At 21.5% G+C, this 18,941-nt stretch overlaps 1 protein-coding gene across 1 annotated transcript in view; it reads right to left on the bottom strand.

Annotated features, from left to right (window-relative positions):
- The window catches only part of LOC128965296 (teneurin-m-like), a 39,661-nt gene extending 31,488 nt beyond the window's left edge, over positions 1–8,173 (bottom strand). The window contains exon 1 of the mRNA XM_054311954.1: positions 8,059–8,173. The gene's annotated coding sequence lies outside the window, so the exon portion shown is untranslated. The remainder of the gene's footprint in view (positions 1–8,058) is intronic.
- Positions 8,174–18,941: the final 10,768 nt, after the last annotated feature.

The following is an 18,941-nucleotide window of genomic DNA, read 5'->3' on the forward strand; positions in this document are numbered from 1 at the left end:
TACTATCTTAATTTAATAAATATATAATAATATTATTACTTTATGTAAATTTAATATACAGTACCATAAAATAAATAATATTTAATGTTTATAATTATAMTAAATATTATTATTAGTATATCARTATATYAATGTACTGTATTATGTTTAAAAATAAATTATTGTTTTAACATTTATAARACAAAAATTATCAAATATGCATAGATTGGACATGGATAAATTTATATTTTGTTAACATAAAWATAATATTCATAATATTGTATTTGTCAGCAAAAATTTCACGTAACAAAACAATAGYCAATGAATGAATGAAAGATAMAAAWTTTTAATTTTAACTAACAAACGAAAAAATATATATWTTACAGATAAAACAATAGTATGTCATATAAAATAAAGTAAATATATGTATAAATTATGTGTGCCTTGTAGTTTGTTATATCTAACATTATTATTATTATTATTATTATTATTATTATTATTATTATTATTATTATTATTATTATTATTATTATTATTATTATTATTATTATTATTATTATTATTATTATTATTATTATTATTATTATTATTATTATTATTATTATTATTATTATTATTATTATTATTATTATTATTATTATTATTATTATTATTATTATTATTATTATTATTATTATTATTATTATTATTATTATTATTATTATTATTATTATTATTATTATTATTATTATTATTATTATTATTATTATTATTATTATTATTATTATTATTATTATTATGTTTGTGAATATATTTTAGTACAAAAAAATAAGTTTTAGTTTAGTTTAGTATACATCATAAATAGTAAAATGACTCTTGGGGTATGACATACATATGCCTTATGGCATTAAAAGAGTCATATTATGTAAGTTATATCGTATTGTCGTTGACTATAAATATTATATATAATATAGATATAAAAGAAACAAAAAAAAATAAACTCTAAGAGATATGAATATATAGAAATATATGAAGAATACTAAGAGAAAGAAAGAGAGAGATAGATATGATATATACACAGAATATTCTCTAATGTCTAGAATTACAGTACAAATAACCTTAAGATAAATTCGTGGACTAATATTTATGAATTATCGTATGAAATAAGTCAGTCATATAASAAATATACACAAAGAAATTAGATGATATGATAACTTATGGACTGTGATGAACCAACAACAACAACAAAATAAAGGCACAACAAAAACAAATAATCGTAATAATCATATCAACAAATATAAGTCATATGAGAGGCTTTCAGGTAATGTCAATAATGTTGTTCAACATTAGTCTATGGTATATACAAGCAATACATCAAAGTCATTGAGACTAACTTTCTTCATCAGCTATCATCTCATATACATTATATAAACAACATAATAAAAAATCTAATTATACATTATTATGTATTGCACTTAATATATATACATCATATTGTTATCTAACGTATGGATAAACATTAAAAAGAAAAAAATCATTTTTGTATTACATTGTTTGTATGTGTTAATGCCATTTGCATATTTATCAACATATGAAACAAAACAAAACAAAAATAAGAAATTATTGTTGCCATTAAATTTATTATAATAGCATTATTATTATTTATTGTAACTTTATTATAATACTTAATAATAATTACATTCAGACATGAGTTGCGTTTAAAAATGACATTTTTAATATATTATCAAATAATAAAAATATGTATATAATGCTGAAATATTTAATTATTTTATAAATTAATAAATAAATTCAAATTTGTATAAAAAAAACTTTTTTCTGAAGTAAACTAAAAAAACAGTGATCTAATTTATGTAGTTTTTATAATTCACTTAAAATATATAAAAACATAATTAAGTATTTTATATATAATATTATAATAGAAAAATATATTATATTATAATAAAAATACTTTAATATAATTGCTTAGTGTAAACTAATTGTGCAAATAAATGACAAAAAACGGGTTAATATACTGTATGGCACTTACATAAATGAGACCCGAGCTCACTATAAGCCAAATATATAAAATATAATATATATTTTTTGTCAATTTTGTTAGTTCACGACATAAAACATTATAATAATTGCAAACAATATCGATAGCTATAAAGTTTTTTTTCGAGCAAACAAAATGCAATACATAGTACACTATACCATAAAATGTTGAATCGTTATAATATTGAAACAGTGAATACAATTGGTAGTAATCGTAGCAAACAATGCATTTGGGAAATGTTTTTAGTAATAATTTGTTTGTTTTTTATACTTGTAATTTTTACATATTAAATATATATATATATAAAACTAGAATAATAGATAAATATTATTAACTTTACTTCAAAAAAAATAAACAATTGTTAATTTRCATAGACTTAAATTATTCAATATTATTATTATTATCGGTATGCTATAATAGATGCAATATTTATAAAAAAAAACATTTAAATGATTATTTAGATTGTTTAGACAATAAATTAATAATTTTTTTTAAATAATATATTAGATTTTTTTTCATTTACATATAAATTAATGGCATGTCTTATATGCAAGTGTTTGTATGTGTGTTTGATACTAATACTAATAGTAATGCAATATTTTATTTTTAAAAATCTACGTTAATATAAAAATTTGCATCAATAAAGAGGATAGAAATGACACTGTTTAACAAATACCAAGTGTCTCACAGATGAATAAATGTTAAGCTAGTGTTAAGCTATGCATAAAATCTCTTTTTTTGTGAAAAAAATTATTACAATACAAACTATGGTATTGTTGTAAAATAACAGACGCTTTTACAATACCTTTAAGTTTATTGATTTTTTTTGTTGAATTCATAAACTTTAAACTTTAAATAATATATTACATATAAAAAACATATTTCTTTATCTTAAATAAGATTTCTTATACAAAATGAATCTATTTTTGTATTTTAAGCATACAATTTGTTACAATAAAAAAAATCTTTATTTTTGCAAAGTCTTAACTTTCAAATTATTCACAGAAAATAATATATATATTATTTTAAAAAAGTATATTTTTATGCATATGTTATATAAAATGTTCTTATTTTAATGGCATAAATTTTTTTGTTATTATTATTAYTACTAYTACTACTACTACTACTACTACTACTACTACTACTACTACTACTACTACTACTACTACTACTACTACTACTACTACTACTACTACTACTACTACTACTATATTCTCTCTCATAATATTTAAATCTCAAGTGACAATAAAAATTACAACAAACAAAAATAACAAACTTAATTAAGTTTAAATATTAATATTTACATGGTAACATTTAAAATTTAAATATACTAAATATTTGACAAAAAGACATTAATAATTAAATTTGCAAAAATAGAAGTTTAAAAAAAGTTATTATAAACAACATTGTTAAATAAAATAGATGTCTATAATTTACACATTTTAGTTTATACACTAAGTTTGCACTTATTAGCATATAATCACAATTTTATTAGTTTTTTTTGTTATTTTTATTTAGCAAAATTAGTGACTGACTACTACTGCTATCGCTGATATGCCTGTAAGCTATTGATTAAACTATAAAATTTTATAATAAAATAAAAATCTGATAACAAATTGAAAGCTTTATATATATTTAGTTATTTTGCAAATAAATCCCTTTAAATTGAATGCATTTGTTTGATAATTAATTTCTTATGGCAATGCAATGCAATACAWTACAGACTTTATTATTAGTATTGATAGCAACTATACACTGTTTTTCGGTACTTAAACATAGCAATAGATAAACTACTAGAAGTGATACACACGTATTTCAGATTAAAATCATAAAATACAGTGTAATAGTACAGTACTATAGATAAACAGTTTATATATATATATATATAGAAAGAAAATTAAAGGGAAAGTCATACACTGTTGTTGTTTGTGAGGTAAAAGTTTAATGTATTTGGTTTGACACTCAAACTATTGGGTCACATAATAATGAAAGTGTCAATAAATTGTTTGGTTTAGACACCAAAATARAAATTGTATGTAAATATTGAAAGTMTACTGTAGTGTCATGTCTTATAGATTCTTACAGTACTAATACTTGTATATAAAATCACTTTATTTTCCCAACTGAACACTCAAATAGTATATCTTCTTAGATCTGATTATTATACTCACAAACATATATTGTATAATATGTGTGACATTTGCAGCAGTAAATAGTGATAGTAGTAGTAATAGTAGTAGAAATAGTAGTAGTAGTAGTAATGGCAGTAATGGTAGTGTGTCTGCGATAAAGTATTATTTGGTGATAATCTCTGAGCAAAGCATAAGTCAATCAAAGCAAAAGTCTCGGTCAGAGGCAGTGGTATACAGCTCTTCGTACACATAATATTAGGAAGATTTTCTTGTTTGCCATACACTGGTGTGTGTGTGAGTGTCGTCTATAATACTTATATATATATATATAACGATATACTGTATGGTATTTGCAGTCAGAAATAAATGGAAAGACTGAGAGATGAAGAATCAATATATCTTCAACCGCTTCCTGTTTTATAAGGGATTCTTACAATTGTGTCGTACGAATCCTAAGTTATATATATTTGAAATACAACTATAAGAAAGAATAAGACAACAACAGGAAAGGTCTGACCATTTGGCACACCATATAATAATAGGGACACAAAAAATAGACATTTCATTGACATTTGGGTTATTATTGTTGTTATTTGAGAAAAGAAAAACTCATTTTTCGGTATATATATATATATAGTATTTAATATACTTATATCGGTATATACTGTATGTACTGAATTGAATCCAATATTTTTTAAAAGTATAATCTCTAGATATGTCCTTACAATKACACACACATACAAACACTTATTGTGTAAATATATCTTTCAGATTGAACATCATTCCCCAAAAATRTATTATTTATAATATTCAATAATAATAAATGGCACTTATTTAGCACAATATAATAAGTTTATAGTATTTTTGAATGGAAAAATATAAACTAATAAAAATTTAATTATTTATATTATGTATTTTAAAATAATTATTATATAATATTAGATAGTTATACCAAATAAAGCATAAATATCAATAGATAACGACACGACACTATTATATAATAAATCTCATAATAAATGATGTATTAATATAAATGTTTTGCAATTTTTATAGGAAATTATATCAATAGATAAAGTTTTATATATTGATAATAATTGTTCATAAACTCTAAACTGAATATTAAAATAGATTATAATATAAACTAAATATACATTATATTGCAATATATGGATATTATTTATTATATGCAATATATTACTCTTCAAAAGCAAATCACGCAAAACATGAAAAAATAAAGCCATTGAACGGATGCATGAATTGGTTTTCATTGAATATATTCATTCATTTGTCTGAATATTATTCAGACATTGGATCAGCTCTTCATTCTTAACTCGCCATTCACTTCAGTCTTATTTTCCATTTATCTATTCGTAAAAACCATTTAAATGACTATTGATGGCAATGGTATTGAAAAGAGAAAGAGAGAGAGAGAGAGAGAGAGAGAGAGASAGACAGAAGTAAAACTGGGATAATAGACCCCTAAATCTAGTGAATCGCATACTACTAGTGCCAGTAAACTACTATTTCTATCAAAGAATCATAACATGAGTGCACACATACACAGACAGACACACAAACCCTCTATAATAGAGTTAAATTGAAGTTCTTGTGGAATAACTCAAGAATATTCTTATAATATATATATATATGTTGTTGTGATCTATTGATAGCATTCAAAAACAATTTTATATATATATATATATATATATATATCTCAATCTCACAGTCTTTTCATATGCTATTAGACTATATATTACTTATTTTCATACGACAAGACATAAATCAATAGAAAAACAAAACCGACAATACATTATAAACACACACACAAACATACACAACAAAAATTAATTTATATGTAAAGTATTGCTGTAGTAAATGTATAAATATAGACAATGCCTTCWGTAATATTATATATATATTATAAATATATATATATATATAGAGTATATGTTATATTATATGTATATCTATGTATATATTGTACGATATATTGACTTCAACATARCGGTGACATTAATTAAATTCTCGTCTATCAGATATATAGTCAAATGAGTAGATATATGTTAAAATACATTAAAACTATTTTTAGTATTATTTAATTGAAAACTTGATGAGTAAAATACATGGCAAACACTTTTACTGTACCATTCATTATCCTATCGCTGGCTTTAATTAGAGATTTTACTCTTAATTGTTTCTCAAATCAAATAAGTAAATGAATTGCTGATTAAAAAATTTATTATATAAAAAGTGTTTCTCATATTATTATTATTAGCTAATTTTGTGACCTAATTTAATTTTGGTAATCAACTTTTAGCTATTAATTATTAACATTTATTGTATGAATATATTATATTTCAATTTAATCATTAATGATTTTAAATTTATACTATTAATTATGTCTTATAATTAGATTTTTTAATAATATAAAATTCATATAATATTTATATATTAATAAAAATAAACACAAATTTTCATAAATATATTTAAAAAAAGGAATTTTTAGCATTATTTTAATTATTGTTTGTATTATGCATTTCAATAATAATAATCTTATGTTAACACAAAAGATTAATTTCTTAACAATTTTTAATGCCATTTGTTGTGATTATATGAGGCGTGAAATTATTAAATATATATTTATATTTAACAAAAATACTTTTTCAATTATCCTTTTGTTAATATTATACAAGAAAATTATTTTAGATTTGGGTTAAAATAACAGCATTTTTATACATTAATACTACTTTTAACATATAAATTATTTTAATCTAAAAATTATATAAATTATTTTGAGAGGCATTTTTGCTAACAACAGTATAAATGATGTGTGAAATTAATTTCCTTTTCAATAGTAATAGATAAAGAAAAACATATTTTAATGACAAATGTATAATAATTTTAATATTATTGCAAATATAAAATTAGCATATTTTGTATATTAAATAATCTAAATTTACAATATTATATATATACAGTATATTGTATGAGTTAAATTAAAAAATTATCTAAAAATAAAATTATAAAGATCAATTCTAAAAAATAATTAATTTACTATATTTTTTATTATATTATTACATAAAAACAATATGTAATAATAACAAAATTGTAATAAACATAAGTCTTGTACATGTTTTAAATTATCTATAATAATAATAAAAAAAATAATAGAAAAAATTTCTTTTATATTTGTGAGTGATATTAAATTTTTGTATCAAAATACACTAATAATGACATCTTATAAAAACTCAATCACATTATATGATGGCATCATTTATGAGAAAAGTACATAAATAAGGTATAAAACATTAGTAAAGCAAAAATAAGTAATAATATTACATTAGATGATATAATATTAGAGTTAAATTTGATTTTTGCTCACTTATATAATATAGAATTTATATATAGCTGTATATAATATATTAATAAATAGTTTAGATATAAAATTTGATGACATCTATTTCTCTAATTTTTGATGATTAGCTCTAATCATATTAATAAATGTATAGAAATATTTAGTCTTATTATCTCTCTCTCTCTCTCTCTCTCTCTCTYTCTTTCTTTCTAAGTAATATCATAAAAATCCAGAAATTCCTAAACATATAGTAAATTATATTTTATTATTTGTTAATATTTTTTTATTTAACTAAAGTGCCTAAATTTTTATGTGTGATGTGTACATTAAGTAAGCATTAAGTTAACCATAAGAGATAACATAACAGGTCATACATTTTGAGTACTATATTGTATACTACAGTATTTTATCATATCATATATAAATATACAGTATATAAATTAATACATGTATATACTGTAGTTATTGTCTATAATATTAAGCAACTGTGTTATAAAAATATTAGAAATATTTCTGAACAATTGAATTATATATTAAATATACAGTATATATCTTACCCTTAAAATACTAGATTTTTTTGTTGATTTGACTTCAATAGAGAGTTTTTATAAGAAATTTAAACATAAAACCCAATGCTTTATATAATTATCGTAATATTGTAGTAAATGTGATGTGAATTTTGAATATACAGTATTTAATAAAGAATTTCTTGAGTTATCTGCAAAATATAAAAGAAATACGAAATTAAATTATTTATAAAAAAAACTATTTTTTTAATAAAGCGTGATTTTTTATGATAAACTTTTTTTTGCTTATTATATATAAAAACACATTTATATAATTTAATACATCTAAAGGCATTATTATTATTAAAATTATTTGATACTCATTATTGAAAATAATATTTATGATTATTATTATGATTTTTTAAAGAAAAAAAATTTCATAAAATTATTAGTAAATGACAGAATAGTTTATTATTATCTAATAGTTTTGCAAACTTTATGATAATAAAAAATAGATTTTTTACTGAAATATCATTAAATTTTATACTATAAAATATATAATAAATTTTGCATTAAAGCTTCAAAAATCATTAAACTTTAATATGATATATAATTTATATATGAATTTAGATACACAGTATGTACAGTACAGTACATTTCACTTTATATTAAATATAATTACTGCACACACCATAACTGAATGCATGCAATCATTGACTGACTGATACATCATTTCATTAAAAATAAATCATTTTTTTCAGCTCTGATATTATATCAGAGCATAGCATAACATTTTGTTTTATATTAAACTGTAAGTCTATCTATCGCCTATATTAATGATTAAACCGGTAAAATAAATGACATTATCCCCCCTACAAACACACACACACACACACACATAGAAAATTTGTTTCATCAATATTTAGGTGTAATKATATTTTGTTCACTTTTGGAAAGTCATATATTTAAAGGACAAGTAGATTATTGGTGTGTATGTGATATACGGTTATAAAATTGGTGTAGAGAATCGTTACATCAAAAATCAATTGTTGTTAAGATTGTTTTGTAGTCTCACTCTAACTTTTTTTTGCTTATACTCTAATAATAATAATATTATTATTATTATATCATAATCTCTTATAAATATACAAATTCATAAATATTTTACAACCCATAAGTTATCATTTTGAGTGCTCTAATCATTATTTCTATTGGAGAGCACCGGGGAGATAGCTATATGTATGTGATAGGCATACCAGTGCTATGTTTAGGTAAAATTGATAGTCGAAATAGAGTATCATTTTTTAGGGGCTGGGGGTTTACAAATAGTAATTTGAAATTATTTACTATATTACACAAATACTAGTATATAAGTGTGTATCTATATATTTATGTATATGTTTATAGAGTGTATCACAAGAGTTATTAGACTGTTTTATCAGCTCCAGTGAACAGTAAAATAAAAAATAATAGAAATTGTTTGGCACCGGTATGTGAACTGTATTAGTGCTAAGCGTTAGCCAAGGGAACGGTAGAGTAAGTGAGAGTTAGAGAGGAAAAGGAAAATTTATTATAAAGAAAACCAAGAAATACTCGAAGCGATACCACAAATATTAAGACACTGTATATTAAAGTTGAAGACTGCAAGGGATGGCAACTAATGGAAAGGGAGATATAGTTTGTTGTGTTAGAAATAGAGAGTATAGTTAAAAATTACTGACACGTATTTTTGTTATTAGACGAAAGAGAGAGAGAGAGAGAGAGAGAGAGAGCATTTTTCTTACAATATGTAATTCAAAACACGACCTGATAATATAATATAGAAAAAGGTTGGCTAAAAATCTATATTAATATATGATATGAGTAACATTGCACACGAAGTCACTATTGAATGTCACTGTAAGTGCTGTACTGTTGTGTTGTTGCCAGTGGTGTGCCTTTAGGTATGCCCTTTGACTAACTGTTTCTCTTTCCTTTTTCTCACTCACTTTCCCTACCGATGCCAATGTCACTGTTATATGCACTTTACAATTGTTTATTGAATAGGATTTTTTTGTTACTATTATAAACGCACCTCTCTCTCTCTCTCTCTCTCTCTTCTCTCTCTCTCTCTCTCTCTCTCTCTCTCTCTCTCTCTCTCTCTCTCTCTCTCTCTCTCTCTCTTATTGCTTCTCAGTGATAGTGAAAATACTTTTGTCGGTTAATATTACACTTATTTTTACTGAACACTATTGTTATAGTTATTATACATACAATCACTGGTCACACCATTCACAGCACAACTAATCACTTTATTGGCATTTTGTGTGGTGTCTGCGCCCCCGGCCCTATGCAGTCTTTCTATCAGTACATATACATATACACACACTCTTACTCTTATTACTTTTCATAACAATATATAACTGTATACATCCTAACTGTCCCCACATATTACGGAAAAGCACTTAACGCCAGATATATTGCATTTTCGTTTTGCTGCCACAAATGCATTTAATTTTAAAAATAAATTTTTATTTCATTTCTTTCCATATATCGATATATAACTAAATTAATAGTCTCTCTGCGAGTTAAACTGTCGGCCCTTCAAATGTATAAATAAAATGAGACAATAATCATATTATATATCATATATTCTCATATATTATATATAAAGTATAATCCAATATCTTATGAATCATTAGTTATCTAAAAACATAAAAAACTTTTTTAATAYTATTTGTCATTTTATATTACTTTTTACTTATTTTATATAAGTTTTCATATAATTAAACAAAAATATAATTTTTTTACTAATAAAATAAATTAATATTGATTATACAGTATTTAAAGCTAGCATTTATAAAAAGAGGATAATTTATATTTTTATTACTATATCAATACAGTAAATATTTAGAAAAATGACTATTACTTAGACTTTTTTTCATTAATAACATTTCAAAATTATCTCAAAACCCATAGTAATGTTATACAGTATATATTCTGTAGTAATATTATATTATTGTATTTTTTACATTCAGTGCATTGCATTTATTTTTATTGACTTACAGTTTCTTTCATTACTAATGAAAATTATTTCTAGGAATAAGTGTTTCAATGAGAGTGGAGTGARTGAGAGAGCACCGGGAGATATACATAGAGAAAACACTAAGAGAGCAAATGATAGCATAATAAATAAATATATATATAAAGTAAATGAATGAATGGGTTGAAAGTGCAATCAACTCAATGCCTAACAAATGAGTACTCAATTTAGTCAGCGATGAGAGTTAACGTAAATTATATGAAATGTTTGAATGTTTTTTCTGTGTAAATATGAGAGCAAACGGTGTAATCTCGAGTGAAATGGTTGAGCAAAACAATCACAATCTTTACTTATATTATATGGCTTTACTTATATGTTGTTTTTCAACTGTCGCTTATTATTTGTTTGATGGAAATGGAGATAATATGTTAGGGAGGAGTCGATTATAGAGATAAATGCATTGCACAGATAGGTTTATATTAGACAAGTCAAGCAAATAACACACACACACACACACTGTGAGACACATGAAAAATTGAACAATAAATTGAAACTTAAAAATATTATCAGATTTTAAAGCAACAATTTTGAGAAAAGTTGAAAATCAATTTTTAACACCTACTATATCTACACATATGTGTAATCTATAAGTACAGTATATACTGTATATACTAAGTGAAAACAAAACAATATCTGATRAAAATAAAAATCCCGCTACAATAAAATATGATTAAATAATAAAAAAAAATTTGATATATTTAATTAGATTGAATTTTTATATAAAATTACTATATTTTTATTTTTCTAATGTTAAACCAAAAAAATTAAAATTACATTTATTTTTTCATATACACTAAATCTTAACAAATGATATAAKTTTTTTTAAAATTGCGGAAAGAAAAAGTTAGAAAAATTATAGCTAAAAAAATAATAATAATAATAATAACATTAATAACTTTTCATTAATAACATTAATAAGATTTCTAAAACCGCTTGTATTGCAAAATACTGTATAAGATTTATATACACTGTATATAAATTTACTGTAGTTTTGTATTATATTAGTAAGTAATGCTGGAAAGTATCATTTGAGGCGTACATTAAAACTTATTGTGTGTATGTGTGAGTGTAATGTATTTTGAGTGTGATTTGGGATTTTTAATAATAATTTTAATAACATTACTGTAATTTGAGTTCATATTATATACACTTTTTTTTGTCGATAGTATTGTACATTAAAACTAGTAGTCAATGATAGCAGTACTCTATGGGGTTTAAGAAGATTAACATTATTTATGAGTATATGTATGTACTGTATGTATGTATTATTTTGATTAGGTTTTTCACTTTATATTTATATTACTTTTTTTATATAATTGCTTTCAACAATAGCGACACAAAACCTATTATATTTATTTTGAGTTTTTAAAAAATATTGTTAGTTTACTTATGAAGCTATTATGCTAATTAATTGCTATTACAATGTTATTAATAATCTATGATATTGTTATACAATCATTGTTTGTTTTGTTAAAATAAGTTATACTTATTTTTTTGAATTTCTGTTTTTTCACAATTATAATTATTGTGTTTGTTTTATAATTCACATGTAAATAATAGATAATCGTTAGTTATTATTATAATAGTATAAAATACTATAAAGTAAATAAAAGTACTCTTAATAAATACAGTATTAATGTATGTTTTACTAAAATTGTTAATTTAGTACAATATTATTACATAAGATATTAGAATTAAYTTTTTTTAATCAATATTTTTAATTTTCTTAACTAAAGATTTATCATTAGATATATATATTGAAAATCATATGATAGAGGAAAAGTTGATTCATGTTTAGTGTTTGCAACAAAATTACTTTTAATATATATACATTTTAACCAATCATTTATTAAAAAACTAACAGCAAAAAAATGAAACAACAATTTGTCACAACTATTAGTTATGGTTTGAGTTTTTTTGTTGGTGTTGTTGTTGATGTTGTGAAACAAAATTTGTGTCGACAAGAATTGAGGCCATATAGCAATAATAATACCCACAAAAAAAGTTAATGGATAGTAGCAAAAGGGAAAGGGATCACTACACACATACACACACAGACATACACACAKACATACACACACACACACACACRCTCACTCACTTAAAAAAACTATATACTCAATAACTACAACAACACAATATTAATATCAAGTGTTGGGGCAATAAATAAGCGTAAAACTTAATTTGGTTAGCGGTTGAGCCCTTTATAACTGAACTATAATGGGTTGTTGTATATTGTGGTGTGGCATCAGTTATAGATTGTATATATAGTATAAATGGGTTGTATGTATATGTTGTTTTGGGCTTAGTATGTATCATATTGTGTTTGGCAAAACAATTTTTCACAGCCAACACAACAGCTAACCATTTCAGGCAATTTATTTCTATATATTATATATATATATATATATATATATATATATATATATRTGTGTGTGTGTGTGTGTATGCCAATACATCATATACAATATATACTATATGTGCCTTACATTAAATGCCTTTTTGTTGTATGACTGTGTATTGATGGCTCACAATGAAGTGCACCAATAAATTGAGTGAAAGATTTTCTGATCAAAGAATTTTTATCTCCCATTCCCTCTCTTATTGTACGGGAATTAACAGTTTTTGGGAAAGGGTGCACATGTTTGTGCCATTTTGGATGCTCAGCCACGACAGACATGTATTTAAACAAATACGTATATCTATCTATTAATATATACAGTATGTATACTGTATTATAGTAGTTATAGACTATAACTTATAGTAGTATTAAATATGATGTATAGTAAAGTACACAAACTTTTATATTACTAACTTATAAAGAAAAAATAAATAAACAGTTTGTTATTTAAGATGAATTTTTTGTTAAATACAATATTAGCTGACATAACGCTAAATAGCTATAGAGTGATAGTAAACACAGTGTGTATTTGATGGCAAGTTTTTTAAAAGAAGATTTTATTATTGATTTATTATATATTAATATTAAATAAGTCGACGAAAAGAAAGAATATTAAATAGCTTTTTAACGATAAGAGAATTTTGAAGTAAATTTTTCGCTCATTTTTTCATTCATTTATATTATGAAATCTTTTGCAACAAAAAAAATTATATAACAATATTTTGAAATTGAATTAAGATTTTTTTTATGTGTGTATATATCTTTCAGTATATATATTTCATTTTAAGATATACTACTGTATATATATATACAGTATATACAGTGTTCAAGAGTTTAGATAAAATATTTAATATAAAGTTTAATTTTTCTTTTCATAGTGTATATTATATTTCACTATATTATGATTAAACATCATTTGACATGTGAAGAGCCCAATAACCTCTCTCTCTCTCTCTCTCTCTCTCTCTCTCTCTCTCTCTCTCTCTCTCTCTCTCTCTCTCTCTCTCTCTCTCTCTCTCTCTCTCTCTTAACTGACTCAAATGTATTGATTTTCAATGTATCCATTTTCCTATTGAATAAATCATTTATATCAACAATTTTTTTCACTAATATTAAATTAATGCCTTATAATCAATAATCAATGCACGAATATCTCTACCATATTATAATTTTCATGCTATTAATATTTAACAAAATAAATTATATTTTATTTTTATATTATTATAATGTATTATATAATCGTATTTAAACTGTAATTATTAGTTATGAATGTTGTGTATAATATAATTTTCTCTCTCTCTCTCTCTTACTAATAGTTTTTTTATGTTCTTCAGGAAAGTAATATTTATATGTATATTATATATATATATATAAATCGTTCATATATTGCTATACAATTTGCTATTAWTGTAGAATAATTTATGTAATATTTATCAAATATATACTGTATATATATATAATTGTGTGCAATATTATAAATTACAACAACAAAAAAAACTAAAATAAAATCTTCAAACAAAAGACGAGCAAATTGTTTGGTTGTAAAGAGAAATTAACATCAAATGAGAAAAGAAAAAGAGAGAGAAAAAAATCCACTAAAAAAATCTATGCATTATTTTTTATATAGTATATACTGTATATAAGATTATATGCATATAAAAAGCCGTATAATATTATTATTATTATTATGCTATTGAGTATTGTAGTGACTGTGTAATGAAAATAAAGGAAGTCAATCATCAATTAAAATTCTAGCAACAAATACGATGATTGATTATATACCGTTCCTTTAACTATCTAACCTCACCCACACATACATACATACACACACATATGTGCACACATTTCTATGCTTTTCTATCAATAAAAAAATTGATATTACATTAACTAATAGTAGTTTTTTTTATTCTGTAACCAAAGTTTGCTGACCTTTTCATCAAAAATATTTACTATCAAAGAGTTTATTCAAATTAAATGCTTTTCTTAACATTTTTCAATGCAAATTGCTTGTGAAGCAAATACAGTATAATATATGTATATATAGTTTAGTTGTAACTGTTTTAACACATTATCTAATTTAATTGATTGCTATGTGTGCCATAAATATAACAAAAGTTTATTTTTTGGCACTGAATATATATACAAATAAGTTGTATATAAATATAAAACATTAAATTTATTTAGTCAAACAACAAAAAAGAGTACTGTAGTGTCGTTTTCATTTTGAGACATTATTATATACTGTATATAATATATAAACTATTACTACACACTGTTTATATGTGTATGTTTTTAATGGTTTTAATGTCTATTTGTAGTGTATTAGAGGAAATTTACATTAAATACAATTTAATGTCACTATATTATTGTCAGTTTATTTTGTAAAAGTTAGAGAGAGAGAGAGAGAGAGAGAGAGAGAGAGAGACCATCATTATCATTGAGATAGTGTAGTAAAAATATAGTAAAAACCTAAATTTGACTGTAAGGGCAAACAACATGAAAAAATAAAGTAACAGTTTTTATGCATAAACTGTGAGTCAAAAAGTGAAGAAAACTGTCCGTTAATTAATGTTTCCTTTTTTCAATCCCTGTCCGTCTCTGTGTGTGTGTCTGTCCTATCAGTAATACATTAGYCAATTGAACGAAACATAACTGTAAGACATTTTTTTGAATAGTTGTGTCATTAATATAAATTAGATTTTTTTATATTGAATGAAACATACGTTAGATTATCAATAAAAAACACAATCAATAYATAAAATAGATTTGCATTAAAGTTATATTTTGTGTTTGTATTGTATTAAATGCAAAATTAATGTTCAATTTTATCATATATTTTATTTTATTTAAATCTATTTTGATAAAAATTTTATTCATATAAATCATTAAATAATAAATTATGCCTAAAAGTTTAATATAGTTCAAAATTATCATTAATTATATAAAATATAAATTTTTATGTTTATAGATGTCTAAATAAAAGTATTATAAATAATATTAAATAATAAATATGTTGTGTTTTAAAACTTTGATATGTTATTAGTGYTGACAAAAAAAAGAAATTTATAAATTAATAGTTTAAGTTCTAGAAAGTTTCTTAAAGAAATTTCTGTCTATGGGATTCCCATCTCGAAATTAGTTATATTGTAACAATACATTGCTTTTAAAAGTAATAATTAGTATTTTAATTATTAATTAAARTAAAAAATTAATCTATTTAATTATATTAAAGAATAGTATATTAATATATTCAATATAATAAAAAGATCAATAAAATTTTACAAAACTAATTTTAATAAAATAATTATTTTTATATAAATAGGTATACCATCTGTATAGTACAGTAGTCTAATATACAATATATTATATATATAGTATAATGTTTCATTAATATTGTATTACAAATTGTAATTTACWATAGCTATAGATATGGGGATTATAAAAGTTTATGAGTAAATTAAAAGTTCTATAGAAATTTATTCTTGAGAAATTTACTAGAAATGTTCTCAGAAAAATTTATTATAAATTTCTATTTGCCCATCTCTATATATTATATAAATTATATATTTGGCAAATATAATATTGTTTTATACTTAAAACAAATATCGATTTTTTTGTAACTTTAATTTATTTTTCTTTTAATCACATAAATTAAGTTTAAATAAATACAATAAAATATATAAATAATAATATTATTTATATAAATTAAACTGGAAAAATTTATTTATATAATAAATAGATAAAAATACTAATCAATAAAATGAAAGTCTATTATTCATTTTTAATGTATATTTATTATTGGTCATAATAAACTTAATTTATTTAGATAATTTTTAAAACTCATTTAAGATATATTATTTTGTTTAATTTTTTTTATTAATCTATAATAATATGCAGCATTTATGCAAACTTAAATAATTTGTTTAATTAATAATTATTATATTACATTAATGTATTTAGGTCATAAGTAAAAAACAATATAAATACATTGTATATATTTTATATTTAAAATTATTAGATAAGCAAAAGTAATATATTAAAATAAATATAACAAACAACTTAAATTTAAATAATAATAATAATAATAAAAGCTTAAATATTATTATAAAAAATTATTGATATAATACTTAACATTTTAAAAATAATTTTATTTATATATTAATATTTTATTTTATTATATTTTAAATTTCCTTAATACCAAATTTGCAAAAGTTGATACATAAAAAATATAAGCATATTATAATCAAGTACAGTATAAACAATAAATAATAAAATAAATATATATATAAATAATACATTATATTTATTTTGCGTGTCGTTAAATGTATAATTCATAATACAAATAAAAAAGTGTACAGTTATAGTGTATATAAATATATTTTTAATAATATCATTATATATATAATATAATAAGATTAAATTGTATTATATATAAAACATTTTAAATTTTATTTAAATTTTGATCTTTTATATATATATATATATTATTTATTTATTATTGTAAACTTATATAATAAAAATTATAATCTCTTGATTTTCAAACGCTTAATACATAAAATTTTATTATAATGATTGCAATAAAAGATATTWTGAATGGTTTTGTAATATATGTTTTATGCATTAGCAATGTTTAAATTATAATGTAAAACTAGCTTYAAATAAAAAAATCAAATTATATTTTACATTTACTTAAATAAATTCTAATCACACATTTCATAGGATTAATGCAAAAAATATTGMACAGTAATTGTAAATAAAAATTTTTAAAAAATGTTATTTAAATTGAAACACATATGATATACCGATAAATATAAAAAAATAAAATTATTTTTTAAATTTATTTTTGATTTAAATATAATGTTTATATTGTATATATGTTATATGTATATATACTTTATGTTAATTTATATTTTATATTATATTATGTTGAAAAAATAAACTACAGGTTTATGTCAGCTATTTTTATGTCTTTTCCATATTTGACTAAAATAAATAAAATTGTTTTCATTTTATTATTGAGATTTCGCACATAATATTTGTTGAACACTTTTTTCATTGAATTCAATTTCACAAAATATACTTTAGTTTCATTTTTTTTTGTTTTTAAAAGTAAAAAAGCTTTTATTCTTTCAAAAGAAATTGAAATAAAAAAATAGATTTATATATGCATTACATAAATGGTTGTAAAAAATAATATATACGAATATACTGTACATATAATAATAATATATGTATGAACATTGATGTGATTGAAATCAACATTTAAGATAAAAAAATTTAAGTTAAAATTTTTAACAGAAAAATGCATTTTCGGTGTTGTCATCAAAGTTAGGGTTCATTTTTGTTGTCTCACATTTCCTCTCTATTACAATAACAATAATATCATTGAATTTCAACCATTGATCAAAATTAATGTCTCGTAATATATGTATATTTTGTTTATGTATATAT

Source organism: Oppia nitens, unplaced genomic scaffold (assembly GCF_028296485.1).
Source record: "Oppia nitens isolate AA-2021 unplaced genomic scaffold, nextdenovo-longstitch-racon4-pilon3 scaffold10_pilon_pilon_pilon, whole genome shotgun sequence".
NCBI classification, from domain to species: Eukaryota; Metazoa; Arthropoda; class Arachnida; order Sarcoptiformes; family Oppiidae; genus Oppia; species Oppia nitens.